The sequence below is a fragment of the Sinohyriopsis cumingii genome, chromosome 10, assembly GCF_028554795.1.
Source record: "Sinohyriopsis cumingii isolate HCF-2022 chromosome 10, ASM2855479v2, whole genome shotgun sequence".
NCBI lineage: Eukaryota > Metazoa > Mollusca > Bivalvia > Unionida > Unionidae > Sinohyriopsis > Sinohyriopsis cumingii.
Genome location: NC_142970.1, coordinates 38260079 through 38283336, shown reverse-complemented (window position 1 = coordinate 38283336; position 23258 = coordinate 38260079). Strand labels below are relative to the sequence as shown.

The following is a 23258-nucleotide window of genomic DNA, read 5'->3' as shown; positions in this document are numbered from 1 at the left end:
AAAGGACCTTGCTTACTTCCGCAAGCTAGTATTTTTGTTAAGATATTATGTGTTGAACAGCTACTTTATGCCTACTGCATGTATTCCGGTACGTTTTGTGGATGTTCTTTATGGGTGATCCCTAAGTATAAGCTATTTGTCAATTTCAATTCGTACGATTCGTGCCACATAATATATATGCATGGGTTTGCATTAATACATAGGTCTGTTTCCCAGTGCCTGAGGTTGATTACATGGCCCACATATCGGCCATGCGGACCTGAGCGAGTATACAAATAGCCAAGTAAGACAATACAGTGCCTGGCATGTGATGAAGAGCCTGGCTGACCATACGATTGCAGAGCTAGTGCCAGCCTCCCTCAAAGCAGGCGACTGGCTCTATTAGCCACCACCACACTGCTGCTAGGCACAGTACATCTGAAAGCATCTACTCCAGCGGCATTCCACACACGTGTTTTAACCAGTTACATGCATTTTACGGTTTAATCGAGTTTTTGATATCTTTATTTTTCCAGGTAATAAGAGAAGCGCCTTTGTAATCAGTGTGTCGTGTACTTTCCATCTCGGGCTGCGAAGCGCAGTCATGCCCGTATTCACAGGCATGCAGTAGTGAGTACACAAGCTGAAGTGGCATACGTAGCGCTGTGGAGCCTGAATCTGTTAGCGCTCTTCTGTCAACTGCATCATCCAATCCAATTCCGCAACTGAAAGCAGTGATGATGGTCTTTAAGTTACTTGCAACTTATTTGACTTTCTACAGTCTGCGTTTGTTTAGGTGGAGTAAGACACTGACAGTCTATCGAACTAAGCTTTCTGGATAATGGCAGCTTTAGTTCTATATACAGAGTAAAGACTTTTTTAAAGAAAGAACATTCTGTATTTTCTTCTTTGTTTTGAGCTACATGTTGTGATGGGATCAGTGAGCGTTGTATTTTGAGACCACCAGCTGTTACACTTCCAGACCATAGATAAGTGTATAATGCATGAAGGGGACTTTCACAGCCGGGGGGGGGGGGGGGGGGGGGGTGCACATGCGGACAAGGGGTAGGAAAACGGGTATTATCAGCAGACGTCCTTTATGGACAACCCCATGCCACACATATAACCATATTCATATGGCTCTGGTTTGGAAAAAAAGACTTTAAAAAATGTCTTTGCTTTGCAGAGATTGATAGTTTAATTACTTTATTGTTTTTAGTTACAATGTTACTGTCATATAGTCTGTTCAGTGTTTTTCTTCAGAGCCAAAATGAAATATAAAATCTAAACAAGACATGTTTGAAGTCAAAGCTGTCATTTCACAACTCCTCATGGGACATGTATTTTATCACATTTTTAGGATGCTATAAAAAGAAATATTCTGTAAAATTGTGTAACATGTTTATTGCAATTTAACATGTTTGGCATTAAAATTAAGAAGCTGTTTTCTTTAATGTTCAATATGGTTGCTGAATTATAAAACAAAGCTCTTTTTAATTTACAAAAATCATTTACTGGCTTTTGGTTTAAGACTTCAAGGTTTCTTCTCATTTTTGTTTCCTTTGTAAGGAAAAAGCTATTGCTCAAAAAGAGAAAATAAGATTTAAAAGTCGAAAGGCCCTTTTGAGGCCTATTCTATTTGTTTATTCCGGATGTGTCAGGAATAGGGATTGGCATTGTTTAGCCTAGTTAGTGTATTAGGTGGGGTGGGGGTAGTGCTTTTGATGGTCGATTCTTTGAGGATTTCTTTGTAAATCCCTTTAATTTAGTTCATTTAAGTAAAAGATTCTTTATTGTAACGATTGTCATGCATCTACATATAGTTGGACATAGCTTCGTTGCCATTTTGACTCGGTGTGCCTGGTTTCCAGCATTGTGCCATCAGCCAGGTGATTTGATAGTGACCATGGATGGGATCCCGGGGGACGTATTCATAATTTTCAGCAATGGGCTATAAGGTTGGAGCCGCTTCCGGATATCATTTTTATTCAATTTGGAGAGAACGATATAGGGTATCTGGATCCTAATTTGATTGTGGCTGAGCTCATCGAGTTGTGTCATCGATTTGTGCGTGCCGGTGTGGCACGTATTAGTGGGGGGGGGGGATGCTTCCCCGTTTTTGACCTACAGGGATCACTCGCTCTCAATATGGTCTGAGGGCCCGCTTGGTGAATTGTGACCTTGCTAGAGTTTTAGAGACAAGTAGTTTGATTATCTTTTGTTATTTTCCTGATTTCCGGGGCATCTGTATGGAAGTCCTTTGTCGACAACCCCATGCCACACATGTAGCCATATTCAAAGGGGTATGGTTTGGATACAAGACTTAAATAAAAAGTCTTTGCGTTGCAACGATTTACAGCTTAATTACTTTCTTGTTTTTAGTTATGATTATGTATAATGTTACGGTCATATAGTGTCTGTTCATTTTTTTTTTTTGCAGTATCATCGTCATAGTCCAATTCAAAATGAAATATAATCTAAGCAATACATATTTGAAGCCAAGGCGGTCATTTCACAACTCTTCATGTGACATGTATTTTATCACATTTTTAGGATGTTGTTGTTGTTGTTGTGGGGTTTAACGCCATTTTTCAGCACGATAGGCTATACATGGCGGCCAGTATTAATGGTGGAGGAAGAACCCGGAAAACCCCGGAAAGAACCACCGACCCACGAGAAGCTACTGGCAGGCTTTCTCACATGCCCACATTGGCTGAATCTTAGACTCGAACCGCCGCAGACAGAGGTGAGATGGCAGTGATCCGTAACGAAGAGCGCTTTAGACCACTCGGCCACTCGGGGCCCCTTTTAGGATGTTATAAAACGAAATATTCTGTAAACTTGTGTAACATGTTTGGCAATAAACTTAAGAAGCTGTTTTCTTTAATGTTCAATATGGTTGATGAATTATAAAACAATACTCTTTCTAGTGCACAAAAATCATTTACTGTCTATAGGTTAAGGACTTCAAGGTTTCTTCCCTTACAAGTGCAGTATGGTCCACAGAGGATTATTGGAACTAATAGCTGCTAATGATATCATATGTGCTTATTACTAAGACCACTGAGGTATTTAATAAAAGTATTATAATTTATCCAAATGTATAAATGTTTAGACAGATATCAAGCAGATGAAATATCTCTCAGAATGGTTGCAACAACCATAGTATGGAGGCTAATTAGGTAACCAGTGTCTGATAATTTCTCGTATGAAAAGCGACATTCATTTTGTGGTGCTTGACTTGTCAAAAGTTGAAAACACTTGAACTGCTTCGAATAATTTTCCTTTCTATGATTGCATTCATTTCAGAAATGTCCATATTCCTGGATTCGTTCCAGGCTACAGTCTCACGCAGGGAGATTGTCTATTTTCATCATTATCTTATCTGTGGACAGGCGATATGAGCCAGATGGTTCATGAGCTAAGAATAGGGGCTGCAGCACATGCAGCATTGCATCTTGATCATCATTTAAGAAAGGTCTGAAGCAATTATACGGATGATTTTGTTTGGTATGTGTTTATTTTTGTTTTAAAATTTATTACAAATTGTATTTCTTGTTTTGTTAAATGTTGCTCAGAACATACAAATATTCATAAAGGATATACCTAAGGAGAATATATGTTTGGAGTTTATAAGGAATTTGAAGGTATACATTTTATTCAGTAATTCTATCCGTTTGCTTAAATAATAACAGCATGAAGCATCTGATTATATGTCATATATATCTTCACTGTACACTGCATCACGAGATGTGTACACAACATACATCCAGAATACTTTGTGAACGCAATTGCTCAAAATATGCCTAACACAGACAAATGCTGCTCGAGAGCTTCTGCCCAAAAAAAGTGAGGCAGAAATGTACAGATACAGACAATCCAGAAGAATTATTAACATTCGTATTACAAGAGGCCAGATTAACAGCAAAACCCAATTCTTATTCAGGTGTGTGATGGCTGGAGAGCGGTTGGGTTGTGTTAAGTACTAGTGTGTGATGTAGATAGCAACAAGTGTCTCGACTCCTACATTTTTCCAGAGAGTGGTACAAAAATTGTCAACATTACAATGATTTTTATTTTTTTATTTCTTATTGTCGCTGTAAACTTTTGAAATGTGAAATAGTAACTTTGAATAATATGGTTATTAGAAAAGTGGCAGATCATTTCACTTTTATATCTTTCCATTTTAACAGTTTATAGCTCTGCTGTTCATTGTGTGCCTTTTTATGCTTTTGTTTTACATATTTTGATTATGATTAATAGTGTCACTTTTTTAATTTTATTGCTTTTAGTTTCTATCATTATTAATTCGTTTTTTTAACAGAATCCCTAAAGTATATTGTAACATACATTTACACAATTTTTACTATCTTTTCACTCTGCTTGATACAGTCACACTTGAAAATATAAACCAAAAGTATTTTTTGTTCTGAGAAGGTTTCCAGTCACTGAGGATTTCATAGGTGTAAAGATATATTTTTTATATGGCATAACATGGTTCGTTTTGATGGTTTTCACTCTTTTTAAAAATGAATCCTTAATGTCACAAAAAATAGGTTAAGAGGTCAATAGTCAAACGTGTTTTCATTAACACATTTTACATGTCAAATAAACTTATCATATGCTTTAAGTACATATAGGTTTCTAATTTAGTAAAACGTTATGAGCCACTGCTACGTTTTCTTGCTTTCCTCGTCGTATGAAATGTATTCACTCCTTGCATATTCTGCAGTTTTGTTTTTTGTTATGTTATAGTTGTATTTCCACGATCCTTCATCCAATTTTGACAAGCTGGACACTTCTGCGCTCTTGCGAGCACAGGGGTTCGTTACAAAGAAAATTTGGAGTATCCGTCCTTGAATCAAGCCCCCTTGATTCAAGCACGGATACTCCAAATTTTCTTTGTAACGTTGCAAAGAAAATTTGGAGTATCCGTCCTTGAATCAAGGGACGGAGCTTGATTGAAGGACGGATACTCCAAATTTTCTTTGTAACGAACCCCTGTGCTTGCGGTGTTTTTACTTTCTTGCGGTTTGCTTTGTATATGTCCTCGCCGAGGTTTTCCTTATCAAGGAGTATGTTACTACGGACAGATTGTTCAGGTGGCATTTTCTATATATGCACAAGGGGAAGAAAAAAACTTAAATCTTCAACAGTGACTATCTTTCACAGAATTAAAAGCTTGAAAATTGTGGTACATCTTATAGTGGTCTCCTTCTACATATGATTTAATCAATTTTATATTGACGAATAGCTGTATGAGCCATATCGCCATCTGTTCTTTATAATGTTATTTTTAGTCATAGCAAATTATATCCCGGATATATCATTGCTTTAGCAGTAATTGTACGTCATTTAGTGTCTAATAGGCAAACTGATTGATTGATTGGAGTTTTACGGTGCACCGCACTGTTAGGATATTTAGCGCCATACGAAAAGGTTATGTGAATAATCATTTCAAAAATGATAAGGTTTTATATGAACCAGCGATGTCGGAACCAAATAGTTGAAACTAAAACGGTATGATGATAACGGTAATATATAAGGCTTCCCAAACAACGGGGAATGTAAATCGTCAATGTTAATGAAGACAGATGAAACGTTTTTGAAGAGACATATTACGCACTTTACAAAATTCTGCAAGAAGATACCTGAAAATTCCTTTAAGTGCACGACAATAACTTTGCTGAAAAGCTGCACTTAACCCATTCAACCTTTAGTTTGGGGCCCCATGTGGTCTAACGCACTCAACATTCCAAATCACTACCATCTAACTTCTGTCTGTGTGGGTTCCAGCCTCAGGCTCGACTAACGTGGTGACGTGAGAAAGCTTACCAGCAGTTTCTCCTCGTTCGGGAATTCTTCCCGAGGTTTTGCAGGGTTCTTCCTCCATCAATTATGCTGGCCGCCGTGTATAGCCTACATTGTGCTGAAAAGTGGCATTAAACCCAACAACAAACTTTAGTTCCTCTACTCTGCCGATCTTTGATCCGTATTCATCTTGACAATAACTCTGTTTGCATTTTTTAGCTGTGGGTTAAACAGCACCATGGGGAAGTACTGTATTCGTTTTGGCAAACATTCTTTCGTTGTAATGGTGGATAGCGCTGTAAGGAGGTTTATACAGCGCTGTAAGGAAGTTAATGTCAGGGATTTAATTATCTAATTTGTTCTCAAGATCTTAAAGTCTAGTAAGTTTATTTGCTTGAGAATAGAACATTTGGAGCAGGTCATCTACGCAACCACACGCATATAATGCACAAAACAACTGTGAACAACGCTAACCCTAAAATACATTATGCGCCATAAGAGTCCATAGTACGTAAATCGCAAAACGAGAATGCACGACAAGTTGGACACTTATGCGCTCTTGCGAGCACAGGGGTTCGTTACAAATCCAAACACAGCAGCAGAATGGTGATGACACTGGAACTTATGACCAAATCCAAACACAGCAGCAGAATGGTGATGACACTGGAACGTATGGCCAAATCCAAACACAGCAGCAGAAAGGTGATGACACTGGACCTTATGGCCAAATCGGAACATGGCAGCAAAATTGTAACAATTCCAAAGCTTATAGCCAAATCCAAACACAGCAGCACAATAATGCCTTGAGAAAGTTGACGCCCGAAAAAAGACGGCATATGTGTCCAATCACGAACCAGGAAAATTGACATACAGGAATTTTTACAAGTTGGTAATGTACAATTACAATTCAAATTAAGATCTAGCTATTTAACCCTCCCCCCCCGCCCCCCAGTATTTTATACACCTGTTGCGATCTTCCTCGAAGTTGAAAACATCAAGGATATAACATATCACAATACTTAGTCATTTCATTCATGAATTTAGCATTTCTGACTGTTTAATCGCATTTCATGTCAACACGAAATATTAAAATATTGTAACTGTCAGATACTTAAAATATAGTTGCTGACGTATTGTTAAATGCAATGTCTCCAATATATATATATATATATATATATATATATATATATATATATATATATATATATATATATATATATAATATTTTCTTAAAGTAAAAATGCAAATATTTTAGTTTAATAGGCTTAGGTTATATTTATTAGTTTTTTTATTATTATTATTTAAAGATCTCATTTTTATTCTCAGCATAAGAACTATGCAGAAGTAGGAAGGATGTTGTCATCAGCCACATGGGAAGTGTTTTCGAATTTGGCCCAGGTGATTGCCAAAATGCTACCAAAGGTTACTGAAAGAGTGAGGAGTAGCTTGGAACATGATAAATGTGTGTAAGTTATTTGTTTACAGTATTATTTTATAGAAAGTAATATTTCTTGCTAAAGGCTACCATTACTTGTTACAGCTGTTGCAGTGAAACAAATGAGATGCAATGAAGTCACTTTCAGTACGTAGGAGTTAGCAGGATGCCATTTAGTTTTTGTATCATTTTCATCCTAACTTTTGAATAATGAAAGCACCCTGGCATAATTTTTAAACATACTTCTCTTGATACCCTCTATTTTTAAGATAACACCTTAATCGAGAGACAAGCACATTATCATAACTAGGATAGTGTTATAATAATATAGTTCTGGGTTATTTTACTGACGTTGTTTTGATAGCAGGTAAGCCTTCTTTCAAAAGCCCCAGTTGCTGCCATGGGGATAATCCATAAAGGTCGTGGGGGGGGGTTCAAATGCGGACAAGGGAGGACGGGTGTAAAGGACCTTGCTGACTTCCGCAAGCTAGTATTTTTGTTAAGATATTATGTGTTGAACAGCTACTTTATGCCTACTGCATGTATTCCGGTACGTTTTGTGGATGTTCTTTATGGGTGATCCCTAAGTATAAGCTATTTGTCAATTTCAATTCGTACGATTCGTGCCACAGAATATATATGCATGGGTTTGCATTAATACATAGGTCTGTTTCCCAGTGCCTGAGGTTGATTACATGGCCCACATATCGGCCATGCGGACCTGAGCGAGTATACAAATAGCCAAGTAAGACAATACAGTGCCTGGCATGTGATGAAGAGCCTGGCTGACCATACGATTGCAGAGCTAGTGCCAGCCTCCCTCGAAGCAGGCGACTGGCTCTATTAGCCACCACCACACTGCTGCTAGGCACAGTACATCTGAAAGCATCTACTCCAGCGGCATTCCACACACGTGTTTTAACCAGTTACATGCATTTTACGGTTTAATCGAGTTTTTGATATCTTTATTTTTCCAGGTAATAAGAGAAGCGCCTTTGTAATCAGTGTGTCGTGTACTTTCCATCTCGGGCTGCGAAGCGCAATCATGCCCGTATTCACAGGCATCCAGTAGTGAGTACACAAGCCGAAGTGGCATACATAGCGCTCTTCTGTCAACTGCATCATCCAATTCCGCAACTGAAAGCAGTGATGATGGTCTGTAAGTTACTTGCAACTTATTTGACTTTCTACGGTCTGCGTTTGTTTAAGTGGAGTAAGACACTGACAGTCTATCGAACTAAGCTTTCTGGGTGATGGCAGCTTTAGTTCTATATATAGAGTAAAGACTTTTTTAAAGAAATAACTTTCTGTTTTTTCTTCTTTGTTTTGAGCTACATGTTGTGATGGGATCAGTGAGCGTTGTATTTTGAGAGCACCAGCTGTAGCACTTCCAGACCATAGATAAGTGTATAATGCATGAAGGGGACTTTCACAGCCGGGGGGGGGGGGGGGTGCACATGCGGACAAGGGGTAGGAAAACAGGTATTATCAGCAGACGTCTTTTATGGACAACCCCATGCCACACATATAACCATATTCATATGGCTCTGGTTTGGAAAAAAAGACTTTAAAAAATGTCTTTGCTTTGCAAAGATTGATAGTTTAATTACTTTATTGTTTTTAGTTACAATGTTACTGTCATATAGTCTGTTCAGTGTTTTTCTTCAGAGTCAAGATGAAATATAATCTAAACAAGACATGTTTGAAGTCAAAGCTGTCATTTCACAACTCCTCATGGGACATGTATTTTATCACATTTTTAGGATGCTATAAAAAGAAATATTCTGTAAAATTGTGTAACATGTTTATTGCAATTTAACATGTTTGGCAATAAAATTAAGAAGCTATTTTCTTTAATGTTCAGTATGGTTGCTGAATTATAAAACAAAGCTCTTTTTAATTTACAAAATTATTTACTGGCTTTTGGTTTAAGACTTCAAGGTTTCTTCTCATTTTTTGTTTCCTTTGTAAGGAAAAAGCTATTGCTCAAAAAGAGAAAATAAGATTTAAAAGCCGAAAGGCCCTTTTGAGGCCTATTCTATTTGTTTATTCCGGATGTGTCAGGAATAGGGATTGGCATTGTTTAGCCTAGTTAGTGTATTAGGTGTGGTGGAGTAGTGCTTTTGATGGTCGATTCTTTGAGGATTTCTTTGGCAAATCCCTTTAATTTAGTTCATTTAAGTGAAAGATTCTTTATTGTAAAGATTGTCATGCATCTACATATAGTTGGACATAGCTTCGTTGCCAGTTTGACTCGGTGTGCCTGGTTTCCAGCATAGTGACATCAGCCAGGTGATTTGATAGTGACCATAGATGGGATCCAAGGGACACGTATTCATAATTTTCAGCAATGGGCTACAAGGTTGGAGCCGCTTCCGGATATCATTTTTATTCAATTTGGAGAGAACGATATAGAGTATCTGGATCCTAATTTGATTGTGGCTGAGCTCATCGAGTTGTGTCATCGATTTGTGCGTGCCGCTGTGGCATGTATTGTAGTGGGGGGATGCTTCCCCGTTTTTGACCTACAGGGATCACTCGCTCTCAATATGGGCCGAGGGCCCGCTTGGTGAATTGTGACCTTGCTAGAGTTTATGAGACAAGTAGTTTGATTAGCTTTTGTTATTTTCCTGATTTCCGGGGCATCTGTATGGAAGTCCTTTGTCGACAACCCCATGCCACACATGTAGCCATATTCAAAGGGCTATGGTTTGGATACAAGACTTCAAAACAAAGTCTTTGCGTTGCAACATTTATAGCTTAATTACTTTCTTGTTTTTAGTTACGATTATGTATAATGTTACGGTCATATAGTGTCTGTTCATTTGTTTTTTACAGCATCATCTTCATAGTCAAATTCAAAATGAAATATATTCTAAGCAAGACATGTTTGAACCCAAAGCTGTTATTTCACAACTCTTCATGTGACATGTATTTTATCACATTTTTAGGATGCTATAAAAAGAAATATTCTGTAAAATTGTGTAACATGTTTATTGCAATTTAACATGTTTGGCATTAAAATTAAGAAGCTGTTTTCTTTAATGTTCAATATGGTTGATGAATTATAAAACAATACTGTTTCTAGTGCAGAAAAATCATTTACTGGCTAAAGGTTAAGGACTTCAAGGTTTCTTCCCTTACAAGTGCAGTATGGTCCACAGAGGATTATTGGAACTAATAGCTGCTAATGATATCATATGTGCTTATTATTAAGACCACTGAGGTATTTAATAAAAGTATAATTTATCCAAATGTATAAATGTTTAGACAGATATCAAGCAGATGAAATATCTCTCAGCATGGTTGCAACAACCATAGTATGGAGGTTAATTAGGTAACCCAGTGTCTGATAATTTCTCGTATGAAAAGCGATATTCATTTTGTGGTGCTTGACTTGTCAAAAGTTGAAAACACTTGGACTGCATCGAATAATTTTCCTTTCTATAATGATTGCATTCATTTCAGAAATGTCCATATTCCTGGATTCGTTCCAGGTTACAGTCTCACGCAGGGAGATTGTCTATTTTCATCATTATCTTATCTGTGGACAGGCGATATGAGCCAGATGGTTCATGAGCTAAGAATAGGGGCTGCACCTGCAGCATTGCATCTTGATCATCATTTAAGAAAGGTCTGAAGCAATTATACGGATGATTTTGTTTGGTATTTGTTTATTTTTGTTTTAAAATTTATTACAAATTGTATTTCTTGTTTTGTTAAATGTTGCTCAGAACATACAAATATTCATAAAGAATATACCTAAGGAAAATATATGTTTGGAGTTTATAAGGAATTTGAAGGTATACATTTTATTCAGTAATTCTATCCGTTTGCTTAAATAATAACAGCATGAAACATCTGATTATATGTCATATATATCTTCACTGTACACTGCATCACGAGAGGTGTACACAACATACATCCAGAATACTTTGTGAACGCAATTGTTCAAAATATGCCTAACACAGACAAATGCTGCTTGAGAGCTTCTGCCCAAAAGAAGTGCGGCAGAAATGTACAGATACAGACAATCCAGAAGAATTATTGACATTCGTATTACAAGAGGACAGATTAACAGCAAAACCCAATTGTTATTCAGGTGTTTGATGGCTGGAGAGCGGTTGTGTTAAGTACTAGTGTTTGATGTAGATAGCAACAAGTGTCTTAACTCGTATATTATTCCAGAGAGTGGTACAAAAAGTGTCAACATTACAATGATTTTTTATTTTTATTTATTTCTTATTGTCGCTTAACTTTTGAAATGTGAAATAGTAACTTTGAATAATATGGTTATTACAAAAGTGGCTGATCATTTCACTTTTCTATCTTTCCATTTTATCAGTGTATGGCTCTGCTGTTCATTGTGTGCCTTTTCATGCTTTTGTTTTACATATCTTGATTATTAATTCGTTTTTGAATAGAATCCCTACAGTATATTGTAACATAAATCTACACAATTTTTACCATCTTTACACTCTGGTTCATACAGTAAAACACTTGAAAATACAAAACCAAAAGTATTTTTTGTTTTGAGAAGGTTTCCATTCACTGAGGATTTCATAGGTGTAAAGATAAATATTTATATGCTATAACATGTTTCGTTTTGATGGTTTTCACTCTTTTTAAAAATAAATCCTTGGTGTCACAGAAAATAGGTATAAGAGGTCAATAGTCAAACATATTTTCATGAACACATTTTACATGTCAAATAAACTTATATGCTTGAAGTACATATATCAGTTTCTAATGTCGTATAGCATTATAAACCACCGTCATGTTTTCTTCCTTTCCTCGTCGTCTGAAATGTATTCACTCCTTATATATTCTGCAGAATTTTGTTTTTCGTTATATTTTATACGATTCTTCATCCAATTTTGAGAAGTTTGACACTTATGCGCTCTTGCTAGCACAGTAGAGGCGTATTAACCATTAAGCAGACTAAGCACGTGCTTAGGGCACCAGGGCCAAAGGGGGCACCACAAAGATGAGAAAAGGGTGAGAAGAAAAAACAAAATGAAGATAATTGTTCATGTCCTTAGGGTTACCTTTCCTGGTGTACCACATCAAGAGATGAGTTCGAGAGATCTGAGTCGCTTGAAAAGGACATGCTCCCTGGTGTAGAATACAAAGCAACTCAAACGCGTAAGCGTATAAGACAGAATGCCCAATGATGGAAACGCACCAGAGGTCATTCTCAGTGCCAGAGACAAATCCGTATCTCCACTTTTTATGTAATTGTTGAAAAGTTAGAAACTGCAATGAGTAGGAGACGAAAGATGTACACTGAAATAGCAGACAGATTCTCGTCTGACAGATGTTCCTAATGCCACCCAACAAGGCGCTAATTCCCAATTATCAGAAAGTGAAAGGTACTCAAAGACTTGTCAGACCCTCATTGATGCTTATCCAGATGACATGAACTATACTTTGTCTCCAGAGCTTCGGCAGTTCCATTCATATGTTCTTCGTAAGTTTAAAAAGCCGAGAAAACACATTTCACTCACATGGAACTTTACAACACAATTACAGAAGACAAACTAGAGAGTGCCTTTCCAAATGCTGAAATTGCCTTAAGAATATTTTTAACATTAATGGTCACCAACTGCACAACAGAGAGGTCTTTCTCACAACTGAAACGTGTAAAAACCCCAAACAGATCAATTACGCTTCAAGAAAGACTCGACTCTTTGTCTATATTAAATGCATACAACCCAAGTAAACACGAATAAAATTATGAAGTTCCTTTTTCAGTTCATAATTACTTATTTAGACGAATAATTATGATTCGTGTTCTTACCGAGGCCGAAATCAGGCTAGTATCGGAAATTTTGTGATAAAAAACGCGATTCTTCATTATTGTCTGGCAGACAAAAATTCGCTGTTTGCCACGCCTGGCTATTGGACAATTCGGCCCAATTTTATAACACAACTGACAATAGTTTTAACAAGTATTTATTTTTAACATATATTTTGACAATTCTTATGTAATATGTTTTTACCGTATAGTTCAAAATCCTTGCATTAGGTAGCTTAATTATTCATTCTCATTTTAATTAGTTTGTAAAATAGAATAGGTTGAGAATAAAATTTGAAACATTGGGTGAACTAAATAAATGTTTTCCGAAGTTATAATGGTTAGGAGCTTTCTGATATCTTTAGGTAAACCGTCCCAAATACAAATATTACTGTGGAGAAAGGACGTCTGATAAAAAGTAGTACAGTAGATTTTTGGGCCGAATTGTCTTATTTTCGGTCCAAGTTGGGCCGAATTGTCTATAAGTCGCCACGCCTATATTCATGTAACCTCTTAGTTGACCTCTCCCGAAGATTAAAAATTGCAGCCATGCGCAAACGCGTGTTTACAAAAATAATGGAGGAAGCAACTAGATCGAAACTCGGTAGAAAGCGAAAACTTAGGGGGCAGGGTCCAGTTTTTATGTACAAATTTAATGCCGCAATCAGTGACCTAGTATAAAAAATCATAAAAAATCAAATACACAAGTGAGGTCAAAAAGGTCCATATTTTTAGATACCTATATTAAAACAGAGCATAAGAATAGTATTCACTTGACCAGAGAAGTCAATGGCAGTTCATAGCAGAAGAGGTTTATGCACCCCAACCCCTATTTTATACCTGCATTTTTCACATCCAAATGCCATTTTTGACAGCATGTAGTACTCACAGTGCAAACGCAAGCCCTTTCCCTGGATAAAACTTTTGAAAAACATTGTCTACTAAATAGTTTGATGCAATTCAGAATAGTTGCCATCCAAGCCGTTTTTGAGATACTCGGCTTGCCTTGAACCCACGTGGCTACTGCTATGGGAGGCTAGCTCTTCTTCCTAGCCAACTATTGGTATTTCACTATCAACATACTGCAGAGCAACTATGGAAGGTGTAAATGACTGACATCAATTTCAAGAACAACACAAGCCCAAAACACCTAGTTCACAAATATATCCATATCTATAAATAGTAAACAATAATAGCTGAAAAAGTCACACCATAGCCTTAAGTTAAGAAATTTGCCAGGGGCCAAATTACGAAACTGGACCCTGCCACCTTACGGATTCTGAAAGGGAAAAAAATAAAAAATAAAGCTCGCTGGGAAAAATATGGCAACACGCGCGTATGTATTGGTGACCAGCATGAACGTTGGAATGAAATGAAGTCCACTTTAAGCCTCAAAACTAATCCAGAGGTCGCCAAATTCTTGCTGAATAGGTGAGTCACAATTTTGCAATGAACAGCCAATTTGTAATACCGCCATTTATTTCTTATAGTTAATTCCTTATCATAGCTTTTAAATTAACATGTTTTATATAAACTGACATTATTTTATTTATCTTGCAATAAAATGTTTCAGCCCTGCATCAATATAGCCTGTACAGAGCATATCGCTTGACACACGTGTAAACCATAACATGTACTGCTGCTGTTTTTGAGGCTATCAAAGGGGAATTAAGGATCATCTTCATTTTCGCAGCAACCATAAAACGTTCGCAAATATCTTTCAGTTGATGCCACTAAAATACTTGTGTGTTCATTAGTGCTTTCAAGACTGGACTATTGTAACTCAATTCTGTCTGGTTCATCTCAGTATCTGCTCCAGAAACTTCAAAACACAGCTGCTCGGATCATGCTTAGAGTACCACGATCAGATCACGCCTCCTCACTGCTCTGTACCCTATACTGGCTATCCAATCCAGAATCAAACACAAAATTTGTTTTCTGCTTCATTTCACTGTGGGACTCTAGTCCAACATACCTATCCAACCTCACCCATGTGTACACACCAGCAAGATACTCCTCTTCAGACAATCGTATACTCATTAATCCCACTATGAAAACAAAGTCATATGGACAGCGTTCTTTTGCATACCAGGGCCTAGCAACGTGGAATGAATTGCCCACTGAACTTAGACACAAAGAAACAGTGATCCCATTCAAGAGTGCTCTCAAAACTCACTTATTTCGACTGCAAGAACTTAAAGACCTAAAAATGTTTCCTACCTTAAATATTCTTAGCATGTTTTTCCGTTTTCTATTTTCATGGCGTTTTTGTAATCATATGTTTTTTTTTATATATCTTATAGGTGTTGTCTAATGTTGTAAAGCGCTTAGAGCTTTAAAGATTATGCGCTATACAAAGTCCTCCTTATTATTATTAATTTCAAAATTTTTTGGGGGGGGATTCAGCCTTGTCTGGAGTTGAAGAATTTCAGGAGAAGGAAAGTGTTATGATGGGATAGTTTTATCAACCCATTTAAGTATACTAACAACAATAAAATTGATACATACATAAAAGGAGAGTATTTGTCAAGTAAACTAAAAAAACAACCATTGTAATACATGCATGATATATGTAACGTAGCTAAAAACAATGGCATATATATATATATATATATATATATATATATATATATATATATATATATATATATATATATATATATATATATAAATGGATGGTATTTGTGTATGAATGAGAAATTTGCTCCTACAAAAGCTTTCTTTTCTTTACAAGTTACAAATGTGTAATTACAATATTCCTTAAATATAGTATAGATGCATAATTGCAATCATGAAGATGGCTGTCTTAGAAAGGAAATTAATACATTGTATTATAAACACAAACCACACTAAGGCCATAGATAGGGGCCATCCATTTAGTACATACACATGGGGGGGGTCTACTGATATATACATACGCATAGGAAATGGGGGGGAGGTCGATAACAATTTGTCTAATATATAACCTGTTTGACTCGGTTCAGTCAGCGTTTTTAATTATAACGGACACTAGACAAACTTCTTAAAGTTACGCAGCTTATTTCTTTCATGCAGCCAGACATTCAACGTCAGTGGACTAGCTGTTTTATTAAACACGTTAAAATTATTAATCCTCGATCATTTCTGCATGGATTAAATATAGGCCGTTCTATAGAATTTGGGTGGTGGTGGTACGGCAAAGCGTACGTACGCAGGTGGGGTGTGTGTAAAAAAAAAAAAGTATGCATGTGTACAGGGATGGGGAGGGAAGAGACAAAGCTTCGCCAGATTTTTGCATACGCACTAAATAGATGGCCTCTGAAGAATTTTCTGTTTTCACACCTGTCCAACTGATCTAAACAGCCACAGACTCAAAATTTTATTTTTCTGACTTTTTTAATCATACTTTTTCTTTTGAAAGTAATAACTTTCCCATACCTGATACGCTTTCCACACACAAAATGTCTAAAAATTTCCTACCAACCTACAAAACTTTGAAAGCTTGGTATGAGAGAGGGGAATGAATATTATTGTTTTTTTTTCTGGGCATACAATGGAAGTTTCTGAGAGTAACTTTGAAGCAGATGACCATATGTCAGATAAAGATTATAAGCCAAGTTTAAATCTTTCATTCAGGTAATTAAAATTTTAGTATCTTTTCAATATAATTTTTATGTGATTAAAAAATCTTATTATGTATGTAACTGTGTAACAGATAGTGAAAAGATAATGACGCTGTCATACTGCCTGATAATATCATTGGAAATGTTTTTCATCAGAATCTCTGAATATTTATATGAAATCCAACAAATATTAGATTTGTATACTAAAACTTCATAAAATATAACCTTCTCACAGCAATTTCATTTTTATCTTCAAGACCAGACAGTAACATTTGTTTGGAAGATGCTAAAGACGAAGAAGACAAAAATGATGAGGATGATGGTAGTGATCAACCAGAAGTAGGAGGACCTGATATTTGGCGTATTCATACTGTCAAAATACCTTTAACTTTGTTGGTGACAGTACTTTTATAGTTTATTACAGTGCACTTCCAAGATTCATCAGCTTTATCAATATTTCTTTTACTTTTACAAAGATATATTTACTCCTTTACCAGTAAAACTGTTAGATGTGCTCTGAAATGTATCAGAGTTTGCAAACTGCAGGATGTTACTCACATTATATTACTATACATGTTGTCATCATATCAGTTAAGGTATAAACTAACGTTCCTGGATTGTTAGACTCGTTTATGCATACTGTACTGGTGGTCATATATATGTTATCTGTTAATGTCAGTGGGTTCACATTTAGTAATTGGCAGAATAAATATAAACATAAAGGTAAGTAGAAGTCCCTATTTATTACAGAAAACAGTCACACTAAATATAAAAAAGAACTCTTTTATGGTATGTAAAATAAATCGGGTTTTATATGCATCTAAAGGTTTGTGTAAATGGACATTGTGTCAAGAAATGGTGTTCACAGCCTCTGCTGAAATGGCAACTACATGGTTGCGATTTACTTTTGGCATCTGCCATACTAATTAATGTCTGGCAGTACCTTTCAGAATATTGTCATGTTTTTAAAATTTCTGAGGCTACCTATTTTAAATTTTTACATTTCATGAAATTCAAAAGAAAAAAAAATTAATTATATCATTGACCAATATTGTATTGACCATCAGGAACACGTTATTAATCATTACATGGAAAGGAAACTGTAATTCTTGGTAAGTTAAATTGCAGTTAATATAGCTAAACCTCAAAGTTATCTGAAACCTATAGCTATATCCAAGATATACATGTCCTTTCAAATTCCAAATATCATGAAAACACCTTTAACCCAAGTAAAGAAACATACCGATTGGTTTTGTTTTATCGTCATGTTCAGCACTTGGTTTTGATATCAATTGTAATCAGTATTATTGCTCAAAGATGAATGAAGACAAATCAAGGTGTTCAATGTGCTTACCTTGTTAAACAGGATCTCTTTAACATCATACAAAATATTTTGTATCTTATCTTAACACTTTGACTTGAAATTTAATCATTCGGCTTGTAAGCGTAATTTGAAATTTAGGTGGGAAAATAAAACGTAGGTGAGGAAAGCTGGATTTCAGCATTTAGTCGTTAATTTCTGGCTAAATCCCAGCTCTGATCATTGGTTACTCAAAAACAACATGGCAGTTGTTATTATAAGATAGCTATCATTCTTGTTTATTACAAATGCGTATATGAAACTTAGGGCCAATACGAACTGTATCCTGGTATTATGGGGATGGTAGAATGGACAGCCCTGGACATTCAGCCCGGTATTGCACATACATATTCATGGAAAATTCCAGCTAGAAAATTGTGTTCATCATAACAATGGACAAAAGAATGACAGACAGGAAAAGCACAAACTAAGAAAAGGCATGCTTTGTAAAAGGGTTGAATTTCTTAAAGAAAATAAAATAAAAATTGTAGAAGTCACATATTCACATTTTACTATGCTGATGAACAAGTTGACTTTTGCTTAATTACTCTGATATAATGAAATGACCCGAATGTATGTGCATGTTTATTTTCTTGATAAACAAAAAATATAAAGTATGATAAAAAAATGCAATATAAAAAATGTGATGTATCAACATGTACTGAATGCTGGCCAGAAATATACATCATCCTGAGTAATACCTAATATCGAAATTCAATCTAATGTCACTTCATGAAAATAACGTGCATCCCTCCTTCATTATGTACATGACATTTGACTGCTAATGAACTGAAACTTTAATGTCCTTTGCCTATCACATCATTGTTGGTTTGTGTTGAATGCGTGCACTAACAGTGATCAATAGTATTGGGTTTACATTAGAAAGACAAGATAACCACATTCAAACAATCACAATAAGTTATATTCAATCACAATAAGTTATATATATATATATATATATATATATATATATATATATATATATATATATATATATATATATATATATATAATCCGCATTACTCATAACAGGTTATATATTTGGTAAATATGGTATACTATCAAACAATTTTGTGACCATTGACTCCTTCAAGTAAATTTGTTGTGCATAATTACATATACATTACTAATATTAAAACAAATGCAATCTGAAACACATGGGGGTGGGGGGCTGGGCTTTGTACAATATCTGTTTCTGTGTAGTAGTTTGTTTAGGTGATGTACTAAAGTTTGTCATTGAGCAAATGGCAATCACTTCAGTCAAAAGCAAATAAATCAACAGGCTAATAAAATATCAATGTAATGGATAGTATTTTGGACTGGGATGTCTGTAATCAATCTGTTATAGTAATGGTAGACTAGTTCCTCATATAATAGTCAGTTTTATGACTTTTCTGGAACAATGATCTTAAAAAATGTATAAAATAACTCTCCATTAATGTAAAGATGGAGATTGATGGACAAGTCATTTCTGGATGCAATGACAATGACTTCAGCAGATAGATCCATCTATAAATTTGAAACAAACTTCTGCGAATTATATAATATAGTAGCAATAGTTTTAACGTGGAGAGAGAACGAGTTTTATATGCATGCCATAATTATTCTTAGATGATATGTATCAGTTCTTGATACCTGACTATACTCTTGAATTAAAGTTATGGCTGTACGTGCACATTTGTAATTATATAAGTTTAGTAAATATCACGATATATAACAGTTAGTTTTACAGTGTATGAAGTTGTGTACATTCATTAGGGTTTTCATACTGTCGTGCCTTACATCCTTTGCATCCCAAGACAATGCTAGTCAACTTTAATTCTACCTGGTTTTTAAATAAATATTCTGTACAATACCAGTAAATGGTCTCCTCACAGTTACTTTTAAAACAGAGCCATACATATAATAATTCTTTGGCGGATAGGTAGCTAATAAAATGTTAACAAAACTTGTTCATGCAAAATAAAAATTGCATAATACAAAAGAAATTCTTTATAAAATCACCTAAGAAAGAGACTCCTATCAAGAAATTAATATCTAAAATCAGGTACTAAATATCTAATATATTTAAGGACAAGTATTAAAGTAAAAATTAAGATGTATGCCTAATAACAGAATTTCTCACCCATGTGACCAAGAAATCTAGGTGTTTTGCTAATGTTGCTTTTCTTATCTCAGCCTGGCTGTCTACTTTTAAAAAGAAAACCCTTGCTGTCTTCTGCTGTGCCAGATGAAGTATATATATATATATATATATATATATATATATATATATATATATATATATATATATATATATATACACACACTCCAAAAACTCTGCTCATAAATCAACTTATTTTCTCCAACTTTGTTAACACACCATACAAAATATTTTGAGACAGATACACATACAAGAGGTTGATCTATCTGGCAGAACTCCAGACCCACAGGCAATACACATCACTGGTTAAGACAAACGAAATTCTCTCAAGAACTACTGCAAAGCCAGCCACAACCAGAAATGTGTTATGTCAAACTTGTTTTTGTTTCTCTTCAAAACTTTTCAAACATCTGGATCTGCCCCATCTGAGAATGTAAATGAAAACTTGCGCACTCGCTATTTCACAAGATTTCTTTGTAGCATACCACTACATTAGTAATATATATACTTGCCACCTTTCCAGGACAGAAAATATAAATTTCTAAGTCATCAATTCAAAATCTCCTCGAAGTCACTACATACCTATTTAGAACTGTGTACCAAGCATTGTACTGGACGGTATCATGCTGCGACAAACCACAATGTTTTCCAAATTCATGAAAGTTAAAAGTTAGGAGTATATAGGCTATTAATTACTTATTATTACTTTTATAGGACATCTTCCAATTAAATGTCATCAGGTCTCACTGGACAGTTTATCTGGTGAATTTTCATCTGAAAAGGACATATTGCGGAAAAATGAGAATAATTTTACACTGAAGATACAAATAAAAACAAACTAATGATTTCTGTAGAAAGCATACATGTGAGATTTTGACCGAGGCAATCAGGTTAATTCCTATTACAACTGGTGGCTTTTATACTGAACCAACACTGCCACCAACTCCTATTTTGAATATTTTCCTGTGACAAGGCAGCTAAAAGAATCAGTATGTGCCTTATGCATGAATCAAGTTCACTAGTACTATAACAAATTAGCATACTTGTCATCACCCCTCAACCATCTAGATTTTTAGATATTTACCTCTGTAGCAGACACATGTAAATACATAAGCCATGTCGGCTGCTCATTTGCAGCCCAAGTTACGCAATTTATCTCCAATGCTCGTCTAACTGTGACAGCCAGTCAACAACAAGCCAACCCATTTCCAAGCCTAACTCAAAGTTAATCTCAACCACATTACAGATTTAGCTTCTGTGTGAATTTATAAATGATATGCTTGTGATGATTAGGTTCATGTCTTCTACCTTATAAATTAGTAGGTGTCAAAATACGAAACTATCCTGTGACACCTAATACAGCAATAATATCAAATGTTTTTATTTTTCTATTTTCTAATGCATGAACTTGAGTAATTAGTGTTGACAGATCACCCAATTGCCCCCATTCATATATTTGTATCAATGTGCTGTATTTATACATAATAGCACATTGTTCCTGATGCTTATTGTGCAATACTTCCAACATGTAACAATTATAACTCTTTTCCTTATTTCCTTTTTCTAAGAGCAGCATATAAAACTATATTATATTAAGGTAATTATTCTTATTTTAATACAAGAGTACAATACCTGATGACTTTATATAAAGTGAGAGGCAATAATAGCACTTGCCTAATGTGTTGAATCTGCTAACTATATTACAAACTTGCAGGGTTCTTTTAATTGGAAAAATTGGATGAGAAAAATAATCTAAGTCAGTGTTTGTACCAAGACAATGAAATCCCAATCTTTGATTGGGATTTTCTTGTCTTGGTGCAAACCCCAATATAGATTCTATTATTCACACATCATATCACTGGAAAGATCACCCAAGTCTTCCTTCAGTAAAGCCTCAGTACTCGCAAAAACAATCTGGGTATTTATCCCTTATACGCCATACACAGCAGCTTGGAATGACGTCTGTTGCCAGCACCAAGGTATCCGCAAGTCCATAAAATAAACTGCCTTTAAGCAGCATGCCTTTTCCCCCCAATTGTAATCGTTCTCTTCTTCTGCTGCCAGAACAAAATTTACCTCTGTGCAACAAGGAGCATGACTTCGTCTAAAAGAACCAGGTCGAAGTCCTGCAGAAATTATAAAAAATTGCCAGTATGAAATATTCCAAAAAGATAAAAGCATTAAATGTTCTGTGGGAAAATAATGATTTTTCTGTTTATGTAATGAAGCAAACATGTAAGGATAAACCAGTGTTTCAATCAGCTGTTTAATATACTAAAAGTAAATACCAAAAATATTAACTTTGGATGGGCAATTGAATCAGGTTACAGTCACGAGACTTATGGAAAGTAAAACTACAAAGACAAGTTACCAAAAGATTACTTACAGGAAGCCTTGAATAGCAGTTTGGCATTATTTGTTTGCAGCACTGCTTTTCATCATCAGTTGGGATTTCACAGCAGTTACTATATATGCACAAACCTGGTGATTCACCTCTTGGTCTTGAATGGTATCATTGTTGCTCCGTTGATGAGCCATTTATCACTTGAAAGACTATGCTGGGGTGTTTTTGGCACATTCGAGCCTAAAGTTTATCTTGTCCTTCCTTTGCCATTTTGGCTAATGTGTTCCTATAAGAAATGAATTCAACAATTTATAAAAAAAATGACAAAAAAATAAATCTTAAATTTACAAGTCTTAATACAAAAGCTAACTGTAATGGGTAACAAAAATCATGTTTACCGTCAACTGATTATCGCTGGCTTCAGCTGTAATAGCCACTTTAGTCCTACTAAGTGATGGTCCTCGATTTCCTCTTCCTCTCCTTTGCCTTGTATCTCTTCTGCTCCCCCTACTTGACTCCCTTCCTGTACCCCTTCTAGTAGACTACCTTCCTCTAATACCTCGTCTTCAAACATCTCATACTTGATTTTGGTCTGGGCTGTCAGTACTGTTATGAAGTGATGATGTCTGAGATCCTGATTCACTTAGTGTTATCAGAAACCTTATAATTATATCATATGTGATAAAAGGCTGAAAAATCAAGTTTTTCAACTGTAATATGGGGAGGTGTGGTGTAATTTTTATTTTTAATTGCACTTTTGTCGAAGCTAATACTTCTATTGCATAAC

At 35.4% G+C, this 23258-nt stretch overlaps 1 protein-coding gene across 1 annotated transcript in view; it reads left to right on the top strand.

The window, feature by feature from the left end:
- LOC149789893 (uncharacterized) overlaps nt 1-4842 on the top strand; it is a 162297-nt gene extending 157455 nt beyond the window's left edge. The window contains exon 2 of the mRNA XM_089971966.1: nt 3289-4842. The gene's annotated coding sequence lies outside the window, so the exon portion shown is untranslated. The remainder of the gene's footprint in view (nt 1-3288) is intronic.
- The last annotated feature ends 18416 nt before the right edge of the window (nt 4843-23258 follow it).